The sequence below is a fragment of the Lutra lutra genome, chromosome 13 (assembly GCF_902655055.1).
Source record: "Lutra lutra chromosome 13, mLutLut1.2, whole genome shotgun sequence".
NCBI classification, from domain to species: Eukaryota; Metazoa; Chordata; class Mammalia; order Carnivora; family Mustelidae; genus Lutra; species Lutra lutra.
Genome location: NC_062290.1, coordinates 28,239,152 through 28,259,811, shown reverse-complemented (window position 1 = coordinate 28,259,811; position 20,660 = coordinate 28,239,152). Strand labels below are relative to the sequence as shown.

The 20,660-nt window shown below is 40.4% G+C and overlaps 1 pseudogene; it reads right to left on the bottom strand.

Moving 5' to 3' along the window:
- Window positions 1-3,489: 3,489 nt before the first annotated feature.
- On the bottom strand, window positions 3,490-3,626 carry LOC125084202 (uncharacterized; annotated as a pseudogene).
- Window positions 3,627-20,660: the final 17,034 nt, after the last annotated feature.

Genomic DNA, 20,660 nt, shown 5'->3' with positions numbered 1-20,660 from the left:
AGTTGATGGAACTCAAGATTTTCTTGTTCTAGTTTTTTTCCCTAATTTTGATAAAGATGTGACTACAGAGAAATATTTAACTAAGAGGGAAGCAACACTGTGATCACATGACAAGTGGAAATCAATGACTCCCTACTGTGGGGCCTCCTTCAGGGTGGTGGGACCCGCCGTGTTGGAAAGAGGCATGCCCCCGCACAGTGGGACAGCCACCCCACAGCTCTCCTAATTGATACCACGGGACAGTGTCAGTCCAATGTTGCCAGATTTTCTATTTGTCCAAGAGAACTTTATAATAAAATCTGATTTTTTAAATGACTAATCAGACTTTTTTTTTAAAGATTTTATTTATTTATTTGGCAGACAGAGATCACAAGTAGGCAGAGAGGCAGGCAGAGAGAGAGAGAGGGAGAAGTAGGCTCCCTGCTGAATAGAGAGCCCAACGCGGGGCCCGATCCTAGGACCCTGAAATCATGACCTGAGCCAAAGGCAGAGGCTTTAACCCACTGAGCCACCCAGGCGCCCCAACCAATCAGACTTTTCAAACAAAACACTGTGTGGTCCAAACAGAATGAGATCAATTCAATAGCTGGACTGAGGGTTTGAAGGCTCTGCTTTATAGTCAGAACCTTAAGATTCAGTGCTTAATTGTGGATTTCCCAATTTTGTTCACTGTTATTTTATGGGGGCTAATTTTGACTTCCCAGCTTTTTTATAGTTCCTGGAACTAGGAGTTGGGATAAGAGGTTGGGGCCTGATAAATACATACGGTGTGTGTGTGTGTGTGTGTGTATTGGTCTTTGCACAATGCCCAGCTCTGTGCCCAGTACATTTCACAAATGCATAGACGTTGTTGATGCTTTCATTAACATGATAGCTCAAATACGCATAGTACTTCACCTGTCTAGGAAGACAGAGGGTGGACATAAACTTAAGTCTAAATTGACATTTCTTAAAGTGATAATGACTCCTCAGATATTCCTTGGCAAGACTTACTCTATAGAGAAGTAAGAATAAGATTTCTGGCCCTATATTAGGCCATCACATTATTCCAGAAATGTGGCCAAGACTAGACCGATTTTTACCATATACGTTCCTCTTTTAAGGGCACACATAAAGGCTGTGCTCCCCAGTCTCCTTTATAGTTCGTTTCAAGCCATTATTAGATTACATTTCAGGCAATAGAATGTAAGCAGATGTTACGGACACGATTTCTAGGACTGGCCACTGAAACCCCCTGCATGAACTTCTAAACATCCTCTATTTCCACGTTCCAGCATTTGTGGAAGCTATATGTAGCAGATGGAGTCATGGAGAGAAAGAAGGAGCCTGGGTCCCTGAGTCACACCTTGGAGGACAGCCACAGAGAAGGGTTATCCGACCGGCATCAGATGGGAACACACATAAGAAATAAACATATTTGTGTTAAGCCACCAAGATTTGACGTTTGTTTGTTACAGCGATCAGCATTACGAATTCTGACGGATGCTTACAACTTGTCTTTTCAGAGATGGTCTAGAAAACAACTGATGACACAAGTTGGTGTTCAGATCCTTCGATGTACTTAGTAACAACAGATTACTAAATAATCATATGCGTCTTGTAGTTAGCAAAACTCCTTCACACACTGTTTTCTTTAAGACACTCGAGACAACCAGTTACAGTACAGAGTGGGGCTTATTATCACTGGTATAGATTAAGAATCAGAAGTGCAGACAGAGTAAAGAAGCTGAGATTTAAACAAGACTATCTTGAACCTTCATTTTATCCTCTGGCCATCTACCATGGTTTCTGTTTAGCAGAGAATTCTCAAAGAAGTAGAAATGATGCTTAATTTTGTTATCCATTTCTTGTCTCATATTCATATTTCAACTTAATATTTATACCCAATCTTCATGCCAAAGCCTACAGCACAGCCTAGATTTTTGGCCTATGGTTAATGATTATTCCCTTAGTTAGATTTCTTTAAAAACAGAAAAGAGTTGTACCACCTTATCTACTCCAGATTATGATTAATGACATAGAGAAATTTGGAACTTTCCAATGTAATGCATCTCCTGGAAAAATAAAGAATTGATCAAAAACTTTTATCCATAAGTAAAATACATAGTGTATAATACATAGCTTGCCAAATGTTTTTATAACTTTTGTACTTTTGTACCGACAGAAACTTTTTATTAAGGCAAAAATTAAAAATGTTCCATGAGGATAAAAAAAAAAGTTAAAACACCCTCAAAACAGTGTTTCACAAAAGACAACAAACGAACTCTCTGAAATGAACGAGCTCAGGCAATTTCCAATTTTTTTTTCTAATACCCATCACCCTGTCCTCAAAGGTCTCAATCAAAGCCAAGCTTTCTTTGCATCTCTCATTCTGAGATAACACACTTAAAATCCATATGATTATATTTTTTCACCATGGTCTTAAGCATAGCCTACGTGTACTGGATCATAGTGGTTCCTGTCTGGGGGCTATTTTGAAGGAAACAACTAGGAAACAGTTGGCAAAGTCTGGTGCCCAAGACCTCCTTAATAAATGTGTGACCTACGCATTCGCATGGGGCTGTATGTTCAGAAGGGCTCTGCTCCTAGTTTAATGCTCTGCTGCCATCGTTTATAATTGCTAAGAGTTTTATCCTTGAACTTGTATTTTGTATGTGAAGTCTAAGCGGACAATGGAGCTTGTGTGTGAGCAGAACGGATACGTGCAGAATGTGTGGAAGACTTCCCCTGGCACCCCGCTCAATATAGCATTTAAGATGCCCTCTGAACACAGAATTCTGGGGAGCCTACCTTGAGTGGGCATTCAGCCAGACTCCCAGGTAGTACAAGTTCTGTGCGCTTCACCTATGGCTGAGTAACCAGGGGCATCCCCAGGAGGCTACACTTTCTGTTTGAACCAGAACTTGCTTTGGGTCTTGCCGAAAGAAGTCAATGGCATTCTAAGAAACGCAAATGACCAAGAAATCCCATCATATCCTTTCTTGTTCATGTTACTTCCCTGGGTTAGCCCACTTGGACTGCAAATGATGATGTAGAAAGAAAGGAAAAGCTAGAACATCTCCTAACTCCTTTCCTTTCTGACTTTCCTTCCTTGGCAAGGAGCTGAAGGTAGAGTGTGAGTAAAATGTGTGCATATTTTGTGTAGTGTAGTCACTATTCTGGGGGGGGGGTGTGAAATACGAGTTGTGTAATTTCAGTGATTCTGCATATGATTATAAAGGCCCCTATATTTGCATTAAAAGTGGTATTCTGCAATATAAACAGTAAAATTCATGCTAATAAATTAAAGCTGTAATTTTTCTTGTTTGAATGGCACTGAATAGCAAAGTTTTAAAAGCATCATGGCGGGAACCCTTGGATGGCTCAGTCAGTTGAGTGTCTTCCTTCAGCTCAGGTCATGATCCTGGGGTCCTGAGATTGAGCCCCACATCAGGCTCCCTCTCAGTGGGGAGTCTGCTTCTCCCTCTCTCTCTGCCCTTCCTCCTGTTTGTGCTCGCTCTCTCTCTCAAATGAATAAATTAAATCTTGAAAAAAAAAGCGTCATGACAAAGATGAGAAAGACTGTGGAAGAAAAGAAAAATCAGCATATTTTACACTTGATCTTAGCCAAAAGGCCGAGAAGCGATTAAAAATCAGCATATTTTAGTATCTTTGATGCCACATTTTCCCTGCTTTTTGAATAAGGGACCCACATTTTCCTTTGCACGGGGTCCTGTGAATTACGCAGCTGGCGTTAATGGAGACATTTGTGATTGCCACAAGCGGACAGAGGAGATGCTACTGGCATCTAGTGGGTAGAAGCTAGGCATGTGACTGAGCACCTTGCAACGCACAGGACAGCCACCCGTGACAGAGAATTATCTATCCTGTAATGTCGATAGTGCCAAGGTTGAGAAACCCTGCAGCCTTTGGGTCCACTTAAAACTTCACCTGGCTCTCAAATCTCTTTAAATCAAGAAGCATCTCTTCTCTTTCTAACTCATGTTAGTGAGTTAGATATATATATATATATGTTATATATATATATATATATATGTATATATGTAGATATATATATATAACATATATATATATATATCTAACTCACTAACATGAGTATATATGTAGTATATATATATGTAGATATATACATATATATATATATATATACACACACATACACACATATATATAAAATGTATACTTTCTGGCACAAGTGGTGGAATTTAATAAAAATGATTGCTAAATACTTGCTTTGTTAAGGAGGTAAAAAAGCTAATCTCTCAATCTTCTTTGTTGCTCTCATGATCCATATTTTTTTTTAAAGATTTTATTTATTGATTTGACAGAGAGAGATCACAAGCAGACAGAGAGGCAGGCAGAGAGAGAGAGAGGGAAGCAGGCTTCCTGCCAAGCAGAGAGCCCGATGCGGGACTCGATCCCAGGACCCTGAGATCATGACCTGAGCCGAAGGCAGCGGCTTAACCCACTGAGCCACCCAGACACCCCCTCTCATGATCCATATTATACGGACCTCTTAAACACCTCGGACAGTTTGCAACAGCTTGCAAGGACCAAGTCAGTGGCAGAACCGGAAACAGCAGCGTACACCCCGACCTTCACAATACCGTGGGTTTGTAACTTCCCTCAGCATTGTGGTGTACATAGGGAGGCATAACTTAGAATGGAAAGACCCTGCTGCTACACTTAAGAGGCAGGAATAAGGGAAAGGAAGTATTAACTTCATTTTTGACTTACAGGCACTGATATTGGCACTTTATATTTAATCATTTGTTATAAAGAGTTATCATTCATCCCATTTCCCAGGTGAGCACATCGAGGCTCAGTGACAGGAAGCAACTTCTCCAAGTTTAGGTACCTAAAGAACGCCCACCAAGCCAAAAAATCAAACACAGGTCCACATGACTGGAACACAGGAACCAGTCCTCCCAGGGGCCACACCTGGCCATGAAAGGTGAGACGATGAACCCCAAGTGGAACTGCACTCCCATGGCACAGCTCTGACACTCCCCTTTAACAAGGGGGCCATGAATCCTATCCAAATCAGCACAATTTGAGAACGGAAGGGGGGCTGCTGATCAGTATGTGGGACCACTGGTGTTCACCACGACTGCTCCTGAAATATGGGGACCTCCGTGGTCAGTGTGCTCTGGGAGGAACCCCGCTGAGGGGGGCCCGTGGCAGCGGAGGGCAGGTAGCCTGCTTAGCACCTGTTTCCCCATAGCGGCGGCTGATGACATTTACTTGCCAGAAGGAAGTAAAAACAGAAAGTGAAGCATGGAAGGCGAAAAGCACATGAGGTATTTTACAATCCACCGTAAGAGAAGTACAGGTCCCACATTTTTCGCTTCAAAAGCCTTAGTCAAAAAAATTCAGGGGCCGCTCTGTTGTCCTAAAACGTCTTGGCGGATGTCAAATGCAACCGCTTCTCTTCGGCGGGAGAATCCTCATACAGACGTGTGTCCAGTTCCCCTGCCCTCCCTGTGTCTCCGGCTGCGTACCAGGGCCCGCGATTAAAGTGAGTGCGTAAGAAAAGATTCTGATTCAAACAACCTGGGAAAGACGTAAAGCTGATATTCTGCGTTTGTGTCATAGTCATGGTATGCTGACTAAATAGACTATGATCAAAAGAACCACAGCTCTTTCTTCACAAAAACTCCATCTCGCCTCCTCCTCCGAATAAAATACATGCAAATCGGACATGTGTTCCTGGAAGGAACTGGGGGAAAGGGAGCCACATGGCTCTTGGGGGACCAAAGGTTCAAATCCAGGGCAGGAATCCAGCCCCTCACCATGGGTTCATTTGGATACCCCCTGCTGTAGCTGACACTCTACTCACACCCCCCTGTCCCCCCCACCCCTTCAAAGGTCTGCTGGCCACTAGCCAGAATCCAGAAGTATGAATCTAAATTTGATGGTAGGAACACAGATTCGTTCCCATTCATGAAGATTCATAACAGCAAAGCCTAGGAAGTTAGGATACAGAGCACAGTCCCTTCATGTGTCCTATTTTCATACACTGGGTCAGTGACCCTCAGATGGCTGGATTTGCCATTTCATGCGTGAGAGGCTGCTGACTCGCAGTTGTGTCTCCTTCCCCGGGCTGAGGAAGGCAGTGGGTCAGAGACCTACTCTTTTGTCTCAGCTCACACAGACTCCTAGCAGCAGACCCTGTAGTTCACGCTTGCTCACTTCTGGAGTCCTGCCAAGCCTCCCACTAAGGAAATGACGGCATTTAATTGCGGGGGGCAGCGGGGGAGCACCTTGCAGTACATGAAAGAGAGGGGCGAAATGGGAAAAATTAATTCATTGCTATGTCATAGGTGTAAAACACTTTAAATCTGTAGAGGTTGTCATTTAGTTAAAAAAAAGAAAAAAGAGTTGCTTCTTCGGCAACATGGAAGTGGGAAAGCCATTGCAATAAACCTCTGAGCTTTGCCCTATTAAAAATGTCAGACCAATAAATCACGTTTTTAATGACCAAGGAGGGGGAGATCAATAAGCTTGGGGAAGCCATCTGTAGAAGCATCATATGGTGTTATTTAATGCAAGCTCACCAAGGTGGCAAATATGTCACAGCAGTCCGAAGTTCAATGTTAAGATCCAAATTAGAGCATTAAGGTTATATTCCCTTTCAGGCCGGAAGTCTTGGTTTCAACTCTCCTCATTTTAGGGGATATTTGGTCTTTCAGATTCTGTATGTATTTAAAAATAAATGGTCCTCTGCCTTTCCAATCGTTTTCTATCTTCACAATCTCCAAAATGTTAAAAAAAAAAAGTCTGCTCCAGTAATCATTAAAAAGCATTCCTAAAATTCGGCAATAATTTAGTATATTGAAACAACAACAGGAAGTGGAATTAAACGAAAGGGTGAAATTTACTGTGGAGACAAGGAAGGTGAGAGTGTCCCCAAATAGTTCTGCAGGCTTCAATGCTGGAGAAGATCAAAACTGTCACAGCTGAAGAAAACTAGATCCCGTAAAAGAATTAATCCTAGTCTTCGAATTGCTCGGAGTGGCTTTTTCTTCTCTCTTCCTCCCACCTCGCTTCCCCTGAGTTACAAATGTATTCATAGACATTCTCACTGGGCTGGGGGGAGCTCCATCCCACACATCTTTTATATGTTATTCAGTTTGGTAAAAGTTTCAAAATTGCCTTATTTAATGAGTTTCTCTTCACAAGTACAAAAGATATAAATAAGGCGCAGTGATGGGCAGGCAGTAAAGGGAGCTCTTTTGAGGTCTTGGAGAAACTGGTTAGTTGGGCTTGAAGACCACTTCTGATGCTCATTCTAAAAGAAATATTTTAAGCAAACCATAAAAGTGGGCTTGACCCTTCCATGGGCCCATCATAAATCAATTGTTAAAGCAAGGGTGAAAACTGGGAAGGAGGTCAGAGGTGGGAGAGAGGTCACAGAGAAAGGACAGTGTGAGAACCAGAGAGGAAAAGGGGTAATCTTTGGGCTGAGTAGTGTCGTTAGTTCAGAATGACGTTCCTTGTAACTGTACGCTAATGAAATTAGAGCCCTATGAAAAATGCCCACAGCAGAACTTAAAACCTATGGTTGTTTTACATAGAAAGTCTGTCTGCTCAGCAAAAGGTAGAATAAAACTTAGTTCAAAGTAAGTAATCAATTCACTCTGTCTCCAAGTCCTTTGGAAAGTTTCTCCAAACAGGAACTGTTCTCTTTTTATCAGCAGAGGATACTAAATTTTAAAAGACGCAAATCATTAATCAGACATAAATACCTCATTCATGGTATCTCTAGTCTGCCATTTTTGCCATTTTCTGAGAAAGACGCCTTTGACTTTTTGCCAAATTGATCTTACAGTCACAAAGAGAGCTTTGCAATGACCCCTTCGCTAAGAGAGAATATTGAATGATGAGTTAGTTTGTTGACTAATCTACAGATTTTTTTTTTTAAACTTGCTTTTGTAGAAAATTTTGGACCAGAGGCAGAGTTTGAATGATGTATATCTCTCATCATTTGTTTCCACCGGGTGGAATCAAGTTTGAAGCTCAGACAATTAAAGTGATTCACATTTAAATGAAAGGTGGCTTGATTGATTTGTAACGACACAATTTATTTGGTAATAATGACATTCCTTGAGTTTGGCCAGGAAAACAAAGGTTGATTTATCTCCTAATAACAAAGACAAATGGTCCTTCTGCTCAGGCCTCTTCCTCATGCTCAGGCGCTCAGGCCAGGCTGCAAGTGGCCTCTGGCCTATTCTCCCTTCTACTAAAGGAGATTTCTAGACAGAATCTTTCAGAAGCATGCATCCTGACGGTCCCAATAAGGGAAACGAGATAGTTGTATGCCTCAAAGTTTTAAAGAGCCACATGCTAGTTTTTTCTACTTGTAATTTTACAACTTTGTACTGAAAACAAAAGGTCATGTCAGAACAGTTCTGCATCTCATGCAAAACACCTAACATTGACATTTGTAAAGATACAGCTCTAGTCAATGTATGTTCTGAGACAGATCTTAGAGGACTCAGATAAATGGGGGTCAATATTATGGTAGTATCATTATTATAATGTCATAGCTCCTATTTTTAGGGATGTTTTCTTAAAAATGATCCAATATTTTATACTGATGGTTTGCTTTAAACATGATTTTTAAAATGCAAATGTACGTGGAAAAACTGAGGAATGTCTACCTATGGTAATAAGGAATAACAAAAATAATATAAGGGGAAACAGATTAATAAAACCGATTTTGAGCAAATATGTGTTTTCTATTTTTATGTGATAAAAATCACAATATTAAGCTTTTAAAAATATGTTTCCTATTTCCTTTTACTTCTTAAATTGAGACACAATTGACATATAACATTATATCAGTTTCAGGTGTACAAGGTAATGATTGGATCTTCACATATGTTGTGAAATGATCACCACAATGTTTAGTTAATATCCATCACCCCACATAGTTACAACTTTTTTTCTCCTTGAGAGAAATTTTAAGATCGACTCTGTTAGCAACTTTCAAATATAGAATTACAGTAGTATTAGCTACAATTAGTATGCTGTACGTTACATCCCCAGGACTTATTTTATAACTGGAAGTTTGCACCCTTTTACCCCCCTTTACTCATTTCACTCACTCCACCCACTATTTTATTTTAATATGTTTTTAAATATTCCCAGAACAGCAGGGTTACTGGGCATTTTTAAGAAACAGAGTGAAACTCCACCATGTGAGGGAGACCCTGGCTGGGGAAAGAGGTCAAAGGAAAGTAAGTTGGAATGCTGTCCCAGTGTAATTTTCCAAGACCTTTTTCCTGAGTAGGAAAAATGCAGTAATACGAAAGTTAAAGAAGAGTGTATAACCTCATCTTTGTTCCTTTCTGAAAACAGAAAACTTTTCCATTTGGACCTGAAAGGAAGCTGAGAAATGCTGCAGGTAAGCTGTATCCAAGAGCTAATGGAAGAACTAAGGGGGCACATAGCTCTTTGCATGACAGCATTCACTCATTCAAGAGACATGTCCTTACCAGGCACCTGCCCTGCTCGCCAGCTTAACATCGTGCAGTGAAGAAGGCAGGCTAGGACTTTGCCTTCCTACAGCTCTGTTCTAATGGAAAGGCTGGAGGACAGATAATTAGAAGGTAAGCCAAAAGGAGGCTTCCTGACAGTGATAGGTGCTAAGTAGGCAGTAAATAGGGCAGTGTGATAGAGTGGAGAAGAGTAAAAGGTCAGATGTGTACAGACAGGTGACCCACACATGAAGTTGGCAAGGGGATACTGTAGAGGGCAGCCTGCTACTTAGCACAAACCAACACACAAAAAAATTTTTTTTAAGTTTTAAAAAGTCAGAGAGGAAAAAAAATAAAATAAAAATAAAAAGTCAGAGAGGTTCAGGGTATGATAAACACCTGCATATCTAAAATTCACAGTTAATCATGCTAGCATATTGTCATTTGGGCTTTGATTTATTTTTAATGAAAGAAATGATACGATTACAGCTGAAGTCTCTCTCTTTTTTATCTGCCTCTCTACTCCATTTCCCTTCCCTTCATCCCTCCCTCCCTGCTGGAGGCAGGTCCCTATCATGACTTACCATGTCGGTCCTCCAGCCAAGTTGTTACTCCGTGTCTAGACGTCAAAGAATAGCATTGTTTTGGGATTTTCAGTGTATATATAAACTGCATCGTTCTGTATCTAAGATTCTGTTATTTGCTTTTTATTCAGCATTGTTTTTTGAGAAGCAACATTTATAAATCAAATTCATTCATTTTGGTGTCCATACAGTATCCCCTCATGTATCATGATTTATTCACCCACGACGGTGCGTATCGATGGACATTTGGATTTTTGAGAGATTTTACTATCACATACCATGTTCCACTAAACATTTCTATGCTGTGTCTCCTTGATGCAAAAGTTTCTTTAAGAAATATAACTAGAGGGGCACCTGGGTGGCTCAGGCGTTAAGCGTCTGCCTTTGGTTCAGGTCATCCCAGGGTCCTGGGATCAAGACCCGCATCAGGCTCCTTGCTCAGCAGGAAGCCTACTTCTCCCTCTCCCACTTCCCTGCTTGTGTTTCTTTCTTGCTGTGTCTCTCTCTTCAAGTAAGTAAATAAAATCTTAAAAAAAAAAAAAGAAATATAACTAGAAGTAGAATTGCCAAGCAGGGTGGGTAGGAGGTGTGTGAGCACTGAGTATTCCAGATACTGCCAAATTGCTTTCCAAAGTCGTCACACACACTTATAGTCACATGAAGAATGTAAAGGTCCTCCTTGACCCCATTCTTGCCAATATCTGGTATTGTAGACCATATTGTTACCAAATGATATCTCCTTTCTCACATGGGCATATACAATATTTTTTCTTTGATCACTGGTTAAGTAAAACAATTTTTCATATGTTAATTGGCTATTTGCTTTTCCTATTTTGTAAACGTGTTACTTTTATCCTTTGTTGGATTTTCTATTGGGTTTTACGTTTTTGCTTATTGATTTGTGAAACGTGTTTATATGGTAGATTCTGATATATGTGCACATATATACATATATAATCTGTATATATAAGCACTTATCTTATATATATACTAATATATATTCAGTAAGGTGAACAACCACAAAATTAATACACATTAACTTTAAAAATTAATAGCATTAATTCATATATAGAGATAACTATTTGGAAGACATAATGATAGCCTAATCTACAAAGTTCATAAGCATACAAAATACTTAGCAATATCTTTATTGAAAAATATAAAGAAATGTTAAAATGCTACTATGTACCTAAATTAATGAAAAGACTTTTCAAGTCCCTGGAGAATAAACTAACATCATAAAGATGTAAATCCTTCCTAAATTAATCTAATAAATTAATATGATTCTTTCAAAAATCCTAGCAGCATTTTTCATGGAACTTGACACAAAATCCACATATTGGAGTAAAAATATTCAAGGAGAATTAAGGCAAGGAGTGTGTCCTACAAGGTGACCAAAATTATTTAAAACTTGCAGTAATGGTAACCATGTGCAATGGCACAGAAATATACAAATAGTCATTCTTTCTCATGTGTCTTTTTAAAACTTGAGATATAATTAACATACACATTATAGTAGTTTCAGGGGTATAACACAATGATCGGATATTTTTATATATTGTGAAATAATCACCACAATAAACCTAGTTAACATCGGTCACCATTCATAGCTATAAAATTTTATTGTAGCTTAACAAATTTCTGTTATTAAAATATTCCTCTATTGTTATTTCTTCCCTCAGATAATTTTTAATTTTTCTATTTTTAATTTTTAATGACTAATTCTACTTTAAGAGGGAAAATAAGCATAACAGTCCTGCTGATGTTTTAAAGCCTCTAAGACAAGATATCTGATCCTTAATCCAAAGAGAAACCATTTCCTTCTGGCTGACTCAAGAAACACAGGAGAAATTAACTAGGTTCTCTGGGCCACCTGATTTCCTTACATTCAACAACAAATTGTATCTGAAGGTATTACACTCCTAAAAGTGTTTAATGTTAGAATTTGAAGAAACCAAAGCGATCCTTCAGAGTGTGTAACTCATTTAACAAAAGAAGAAACTGACCTTCCGAACCTAAGGGAAACAAAATTAACAGCATTTGTCAGTAAGGTCCTCCTCGGATGGATAATACTAGCGGCCAGAAGGAATCTTTAAGGAGCCCCCAGGATGAAATCACAGCAGGCATGACTGTGCCAGCAAACGTTGCTGGAGACAGGTGGAGACCGGGAGACAAAATTCATGAGAATTGCAGGGAGCCTGGCGCCCTACCTGAGCCAGCTGTATCTGCCTGTACCCCCATCTTCCCAGCCAACTTCACCCTTGCGAGGCAGAAGCTGGTCTCTTTTCAGACTGTGATTCTCCTTGAAATGCTTTCAGAGCACTTTTGCTCATCTTCCCCCGTATACCACACTGTGCTTTTTAAAATTAGTCAAGTCAAATGACAAGTGCTCCAACCAGAAGCCACCACGTGGTTCTTCATTTGCATATGATCATAATTTAATCAGATTCTATCCACTTACTGAGATGTAAGAGTTACCAGGGAGTTTTAAAAAATACCCCTGGGATTTTTTTTTTTTAAAGTCATCTCATGGTTATCTATTCTAGGAAGTAGGTGTTACAATCTCTATTTAACTGACATTAAGCTGAGGCTCAGGAGGGCAAGTCACTTTCCCAAGGACACAGGGAGGGAGGGCAGAGACAGAACTCCCATCCATGTCTAGCAGACTCTAACCCTACGCTTGCCATCTTGTGTGATGCCAACTGTCAACTCAATTTACATTGACTCTCAACTTACTTGGAGAGTCGCAGCATACTGTGACTTGGAGTTCTGTGAAACTGGGATTCCAAAGAAATACACGATGTAATTACCTAGAATCCAGAACAGGTCACTCTCTGGCCATGTGCCAGAGGATTGCCAAGCCTCCTGAAGTGTACATTTCACTATGTCTTTAGAGGATGTTAACAGAACTTCATTTGCTTCTATGTAGCTTCAAGAAATTCATGTGCTGACATCAATACATTCCTGGTGATTATTGGGTTCAGCAGCACATACAGGAATAAAACAGGAATGTGTTGGTAGTTTGAAAAATATGGTAGTGACATAGTGATACAGTCACCTTCAATTTCATTCTTCTCATTCACTTGGCCCCTGGACTCTAGCACCTGCCCCATTCTTTGATCTTATGAAGCTCCTTCTTGCCCCAAGAGGCCTTTACTCTTCCCTCTGCATTAAAACCTGAGCCTACCAGGCTTTGCATGCCTGCCTTTTCCTTTCAGTCTTGAATCAAACATTGGCATCTCAGGGAAGTCTGCTCGGATCACCTATCACCAGGACTCCACAATTTCACTCTTTCAAATCCCCCAGTTTGTTTCTTTCAGTTTTCTCAATTTGGAATGATCCTATTGACTTATTTTCTTGAGTTTGGAGATCCTTCCTGTTCGTTGTTGAATCTCTAGTACCCAGAATGAAGCCTAGAAAATGACGGTAACTCTGTAAAAAGTTATCATTTGACTCCTTGAGTGAATGAGCGATCCTGAAATCGAAACAGGGAAAATGATCAGAAAACTCTTTTCAGCTACGTTTCCCAAAAGAGATTTAACAATGGAAATGGGGCACCAATCATACTTTTATTCTGTTCCAAAGCCCTGGTCAGTAAATACTGATTTCAGAGGCAAAACAAACCCGAGGCTTGACTCCCTCCGGGTTTGCATTCCCAGCTCAGCAACCCTCCTCATGTGAGCACAACCAGGGCTCTTCAGACCCTCCTCCCTTCACTCCTCTGGCGTGTGTTCTGGGGCTGCAAAGGTTGCTATTTACTGGGTTTTGTCCAGCCAACACAAAGTAAATATTTTCAGTTCCCGAACGCTGGTGAGGGCCGGGGAGAGATCAAATAGCAGCCTGGGGATCAACTCCGCCTCGTGCAGCAGCGGGCTGGGTGTGTGCGCATCAGGAGCCCTGGATTTGGAACTCATGGGGAGGGTGGAGTTCTCCAGCAGCTATGCCACACGCTGGAAGAGCTTGGCAGCTCTAAGAGACAGCCGCAGCAACAACGCATCAAGTGGCAGGTGGTGTCAGGTCCACGCATTCTCCAGGGCTTGTAAATATCCCCAGACACGCAGAGAAGTCCGCGTATTAGAGAAGCGCGGAGCAGGGGGGATGGGTGGGGAAAAGACCCGGCAAATCAGGAAGAAGGTAAATAGTTCTACTGGGTGATCAGTAAAGGCAACAAAGCCTTGGCAGTCCTGAGTTCAAGGGCTCCAAAATCATGTTTACCTGTACATAAAAATCTTTGGAAACCATCCGTGTTGTCTTCTCCAGGATTCTGGCATCTGATTGGACTCTTGGAGAGCGATCCAAACTAAAGCCCCTCTGAGGCTCACAGAGTCACCTCGCTCTTCTGGTTCAGGGTCGGTGGCAGCTGAGCCTTCCAGGATGATCTTTTTCTCTTGGCCAATGGGAGAGAGTATTAGGGCTTGCCCAAACAGGCCCCAACAAGGCACTTCTATTTAGTTTCTAGCATGATTAATCTAATTTGTTTTAGGTTCTGGGACACTGGCTCTACCACAAGGTAGCTTCCTGGAAACTTAGGAAAATTGACATCCAAAAATTCTTGAGCAAATTAGACATTAAGGGACCAATTGTATATGTTTCAAATCAACAAGCTGCTACATAGGTGAAGTTCGTCCATCTAGAAAAGGCTTCTAGTTGAGGAAAAAGTAGGTTTTGAGAAAATAGCCTATGTTCTTTTCTCAAGCTTGCTTTTTCAGGCCTCCTTTTAAAGGCTCATTGAAATCCCCCATCGAGAAAAGTACTGAATCTATTGTCAAAAAGGTATCCGACAGCACCCCCCATGCTCCTGCTTCACCATTTTGAAAGGATGCACTGAGAGTGGAGAAGCTTCTCTCTTCGAAGTTGGCAGAATGTTCTCTGTGCCTAGCCAAGGCAGCCGGGATCCTCTTCGAGGGGGATGGTCCTGACCTGCCTGAGTAGAACATAGTGCTAGAAGGGAACGGGACTCGGGTTCTCACTTTTCCAAGTGAGACAACAGGCTCCTAGGTAAGTTAAATAATTTTCCTAAGGAAACCAAGCCCATGAACGAACAAGAAAGCCAGTTCGAGAAGCTCCGTCTCTTGCTCCTAAGCCCACAACCCTCTCAGTTCTATTATGAGGCAGACTCTGTTTACATCCTCCCGAGGGATGCAATGGTAGACGCCACCTCTGGAGGTCCCTTTCCACACTGAAACGGGTCCCGCAGGGTAGTTTGAGGACACACACGGGTTTCTCAGTCCCGGGTTTCATGTTCCATCCCGGCCCTCCCAAATCAGGCCAACTGGTTTTTAAAATTATTTATTCCTATCTTCTAAGAGCAGATTTTAAATCCAAACCAAACCTCCAAAAGAAGCCACAGGCCAAAGTCCTTACTTGCGCTAGACCTCTAGTAACACTAGCTATGGGTGGAAATCATTTAGGCTTTTCAGTTGCTTAAACCCTATTGCATTCTTGGGAGGAGGTAGCCTAGAAAAAGATATTTTGGCAGATGCCCGTTCAGTTCAATTTCATGGCTATCTTCCCAACATGATTTTCTTTTTAAGGTGTCAAACTTTGTATCATGGTCTTTCTAAGAATATAGGAGATGTAGTTCTTCTTTTCTCAAAATAGCTTCTTCTATTTCATAAAGGACAAATAATTAACCATCCGTTTTTTGCCTATGGAAAAAAAAATAGAATTCTCTTGACAGTAGAGTTTTGTTTTAAAGTAAGAAAATTCTTATCCCCTACCCATGCTACAAACGGAAGAGATCCTTTTTAAGATTAATTAGTTCTATTTTTATTTCTCATTATTTTCCCTACAAAGCAGGTAGATGAAAACAGTGGCAGTTTTAAGTGAAATGCATCTTCTTAATGGAAGAGATTCTTATAAAATATTTGACAATGTGGAATGTGGCGTTTATTCAAATTATACCTTCCCTTTCTTCATAAGCATATTCCCAAAGACAGCATTTGTCATAAACAGAGCATTGTAGTAGCTTTTATTTAGAGAATCTGGTATTAAACAGTCATTTCTCCTCGAGGTCCATTAGTTTATTCATAATAATTAATGCTTTCCACATACTTCAGTTTCTGGTAGATCTTTTGGAAAACAACTGAGATACATGGAAAAATAATTTGAGTAGTAAATCAAATATTATGGGCCAGTTTGTGAAATCTGGCTTAAAGATATGGAAACGGTAAAGAAAACCACACTTACCATAAGTCTGTGCCCAGCATAGCCATGAGATTCAAGTGAATGAAAAGTGAAGAACACTTCTTCACTGGGACTAGTATGTCCGTTAATAAATGTAGGTCTTCAAAACCTTCCAGTTCTATGGCCATCTGCTGGTATACGCTCAATCTAGTCACAGATCAGCTAGACCTTGTTTCCAAAAAGCAACCCATTTCAACTACCTTCAAGACTAAGTGAAACAATCCCATCAGGACCCGAGCAACCTGCAAAATCTCTGTTCCCGAATTCTACAATGCCTTTGAGTAGCTAGCTCAGTCTGTTACCTTGTTAACATTAGCTCATTTAGCTAAGAAAATGGTGAGTTTTAGCTCCTCCTATAATAACCTCTACTGGAATAAGCTCCACATCAGACTCATATGCATAATAACTTTAGGCAGGTTTTAATAGGTCAGTTCTTAATACCTACTTGCTAGTTTTATCCTCATATTATGCATATTATAACTTTCTGGAAAATAAAAGTCTATCTAGAATATTAGTCAGGATGCCATAATTTTAAAAAAAAGATATAATTTAGAATTTGAGGGGATACTCATCTGTGAACTCATCTGAAGAAGTTGTTTGAAATGAAGAAGTTATAATAATCCTAATCTAAAGAAGTTGTAATAATCCTAATCTAAAAACCTAATCCTAATCCTAATCTAAATCTAAATCTAATCCTGATCTAATGAGAAATTATTTATGTGTGTTTTGGTAGAATTTTAATTTATTCTCCTTCACTAGGATATAAGCTGCACAAGGGCAAGAATCTTTGTCTTATCCCCACCCCACCCCCAACTGCTCTAGATAATGCCTGGCATGCAGTGGGCACTCAATAAATGCCTGGTGAGTGAGAGAGTGAATGAGTGCTCACGCGTGGAGTTTCTACTCCATGTAGTTGGACAAGGAATTCCATTCCTACCATTGGAACACCGTGCTGGGAAATTCAGCCAGGAGTTTCCTCACAGAATCGTAGTGGGTAGAGTACAATGGAAGGTGTGCATTCCTTTGGCCTCCATCTTAATTGTTGACAGTGTTTTAGAAGCGTTACTGTTTCCTTTCCGTACTCAGAAACAGAGGGAGTAAAACAATTTTATGTCACTTGCTTTCAAGGAAAGGGAGAATATGTCTTTTTTAATTTCCCAGACCTACATTAGACAAAGGAGCTGGGCAACCAATACACCTTGATTCATTTGACTTAGAAAAATATTCCCAGCAAATATTCACTGAGAGAGTCCAAAGATTTTTTCCTCTGCTCAATCCCCACGTGGAAAGGAGGCAATAAAATGCCACATAACTGATTTTGTCATGGGTCTGTCATGATTTAGCCAAGATAGATGAACCTTCCAGTCTCCATTCCAGGCTCCAAGAGGAATACTGTGTGAATGGACTTCCTTGGTCAATGTTAGCCTCTACTGGTACAGAGACAGAGGAAATCAGGAAGTGGTTGGCAGATGCTCATTGTAATCCAACCAAGATGTCGGCCTCGAACACAAAGTGGTTCCACCATATATTTATTTACTTGAGAGTACCATGGCTCACGAGTCCCATTAATGAAGGTGCACATTTTATCATCTCTTATTATAGATATGAGCACACTGAGGTAGAATCAAAATTAATTTACTGCATTTTTCTACTGAATTACTGAGGCAGAGGGGAACAGACCAAGGACTATTTGACTTTGGATCCCATTGCTTAGTGATATGCCCATCAAGCTTGGCATATTAACAGATGCTGGCCAATGTTTTTGAATGCTAAAGTGACCAACTAATCCTGGTTTTCCCCAAATGTCCTTGATTGTAGCAGTGAAATTCCAATGTCTCAGAAAAAACCCCTACCCAGGGCAAACTGGAATGGTTGGTCTGTCTGTTCAAGAAGTTGCCACGACCTTGCTCACTTTGAATGCAGGTCAGTTTACCTCCAGCCAATCAGTCCCCTCAACCGGGGGACACAGGGTTTGCAAAAAGTGAAGAGAGTTTTCTATTAAAAATATCAATATATTTTTTGACCATTTGATAAATTCTGTTTCTTTTCTCAAATACCTGTCAGAATAAGTAGTTAGCATGAAAAACTAACAGGCCTCGAGTAGAAAAGAACAAAGTCAGAGAAGAAGCATAACAAATGATCTCTGTCACAGGGCTCATATGTTGCTTTCCTTCCCCCAGGTTACTTGCCTAGTGACTTACTGCATATACACTGGTTAGCAGAGAGGGATCAGGGCTATAATTTGGATATTTGAGTATGAAAAGATCATTTAAAAAGAAATAAATGCCAGGAAAAAAAAGGTTCAGCAATGATTTTCTCATACTTCCTTTCAAAAATAAGAATTAAGGAGATTTGTCAAAGAAAATAACCTGCCTTTGGTAATTTTGTTTTACATACATTTTGCATTTTCAGAATTTCCCCAAATGAAACACCACAGAGAATAATGCACATTTTGCTATCCTGAACATATTTAATATACTGTTCTTACAACAGCTGTTGATTTCACAGAACTTTAACCTGCTGTGTAAATGCATCACCAGGAAAATCCTCAGGTTGTCATGGAGACAACCTTAGCACATGGCCCTTTGCTCTGCTGAACTGGTGTCAGCTTTCAGCCTCCCTGCATTCCAGTCTGGCATCCACGGGGCTACAACTCAGACTTCATTAAAGGCCCTGATGAAGGACAACACAGGAATCCAAGGCAATTACTAGAATTGTATGACCACTTTCCATCAACACACCTGATGGCAGAACTGAAAATTAATTCCAGAGGGAACAGTGGTATTAATCAAGATTTTCTGGCATCTTCCTTGAAGAAACTCTGATAGACCCAGCTGTCTTTTTCTAGCTAATTTTAGGTCCATCCATTGTCTTAGCAGGGAAAGATAGCATTACAGCTGACATTTGGAAGATTATTTAAAGTATCATGTGACGAGTGCCACAAGTGTAAGGCCAAATTTTCGGTGTTGGTAAAAGAGTTGGTGAAATTTCTATCATCCCTTGCAGAAAATATAGAACCAGTTTCTTTGAATCCTATATGCTGATAATTCACCATGGCATTTTCTTAAAAATTGTGAATATTTGACTTTAAACAAAATTGATCTCAAATGGCTCACACAAAAATATGGGATAATGAAGCAAAACTGATGGTCATGAGGATCTTCTTATAATGCACTTCAAAATAGAAAAGAAATGTAGTTTTATCGTGGCCCACCATTTCAGAGAGAAAATTTTAAAACAAACAAACAAACACATTTTCTCTAAAACAGCAAGTTTTTAGTCTTGCAGATGTGCACACACCTGGGTGTGCACACACACACACGCACTCACAACATACGCACACAAGCATGTGCATTATGTTTCTGTTACTCCCCAAAAGTTGTTGGATTTCATAACAAGAAGATTTCCAAGTGGGTTTATTTTATAAAACTTGTACACAGATGTGATTAAGCCCAATGTTTATTGGGCTCTTTGACCATGAAAGAAACTTACAGAAATGGTTCTCAGTGAACCAATGCAAAATTAAAGACACAAAATGAATTTGGTAGTTTCGTCAGGCCATCATCACATGGCCTTATCTGGTGGTGATTCTGATGGAGGAAGGGGCAGAGAGTGGGCATGGCACACAACTAAGTTCAGGTGTAGTTGTCCATAGAAATTTGCCTGAGTGGGACTTATATTTGGCCTCAAACACATGTACACAAATAAACCAGAAATGTATAACAATTGCCATGTTTAATAAACTGATTAGAATGTGAGGAAAAGAGATACATGGGTGGCTCAGTCAGTTAATCATCTGCCTTGGGCTCAGGTCATGATCTCAGGGTCCTGGGATCAAGTCCTGCATTGGTCTCCTTGCTCATTGGAAAGCCTGCTTCTCCCTCTGTCTGCAGCTCCCCCTGCTTGTGCTTTCTCTCTCTCTGACAAATAAAAAAATAAAATCTTTTAAAATAAAATATGAGGAAAAATGGAGTTGATTTTAATTTGTTCTCTCACCCTTGCCTTGAAAGATCATCTGGAATCCATGCTCTCCTAGGAAATCTTCACTCAAAAGTCCGGCTGCAAGTGTTCTCTTCCTTCCACTCACTCACTGAAGTCCTTAGTGACTCACTCCCTCAGCAATAGTTCCCAGAGTGTGCCCTATGTGCTGGTCACTGTACATGGTACATGATGGCATGATGGTGAGCTGGTACGTGTGATCCCGCCTCAGGGAGCTTACACTTTTCTGAGCTGTCCATTTGGCAGCGTGATATTTGCTCCTGTTCGGATGTTTGCTTCTGTATTTCCATATTTACAAAGCCTCAACGGGCAGGAGGTATGCAACTGAAATAAGTTGTTCTTTAATAAAGCTTTTTTAAAAATGAAATTTGTTATCAAAAAGAATCCGCACAGCATTCGAGAAATATGA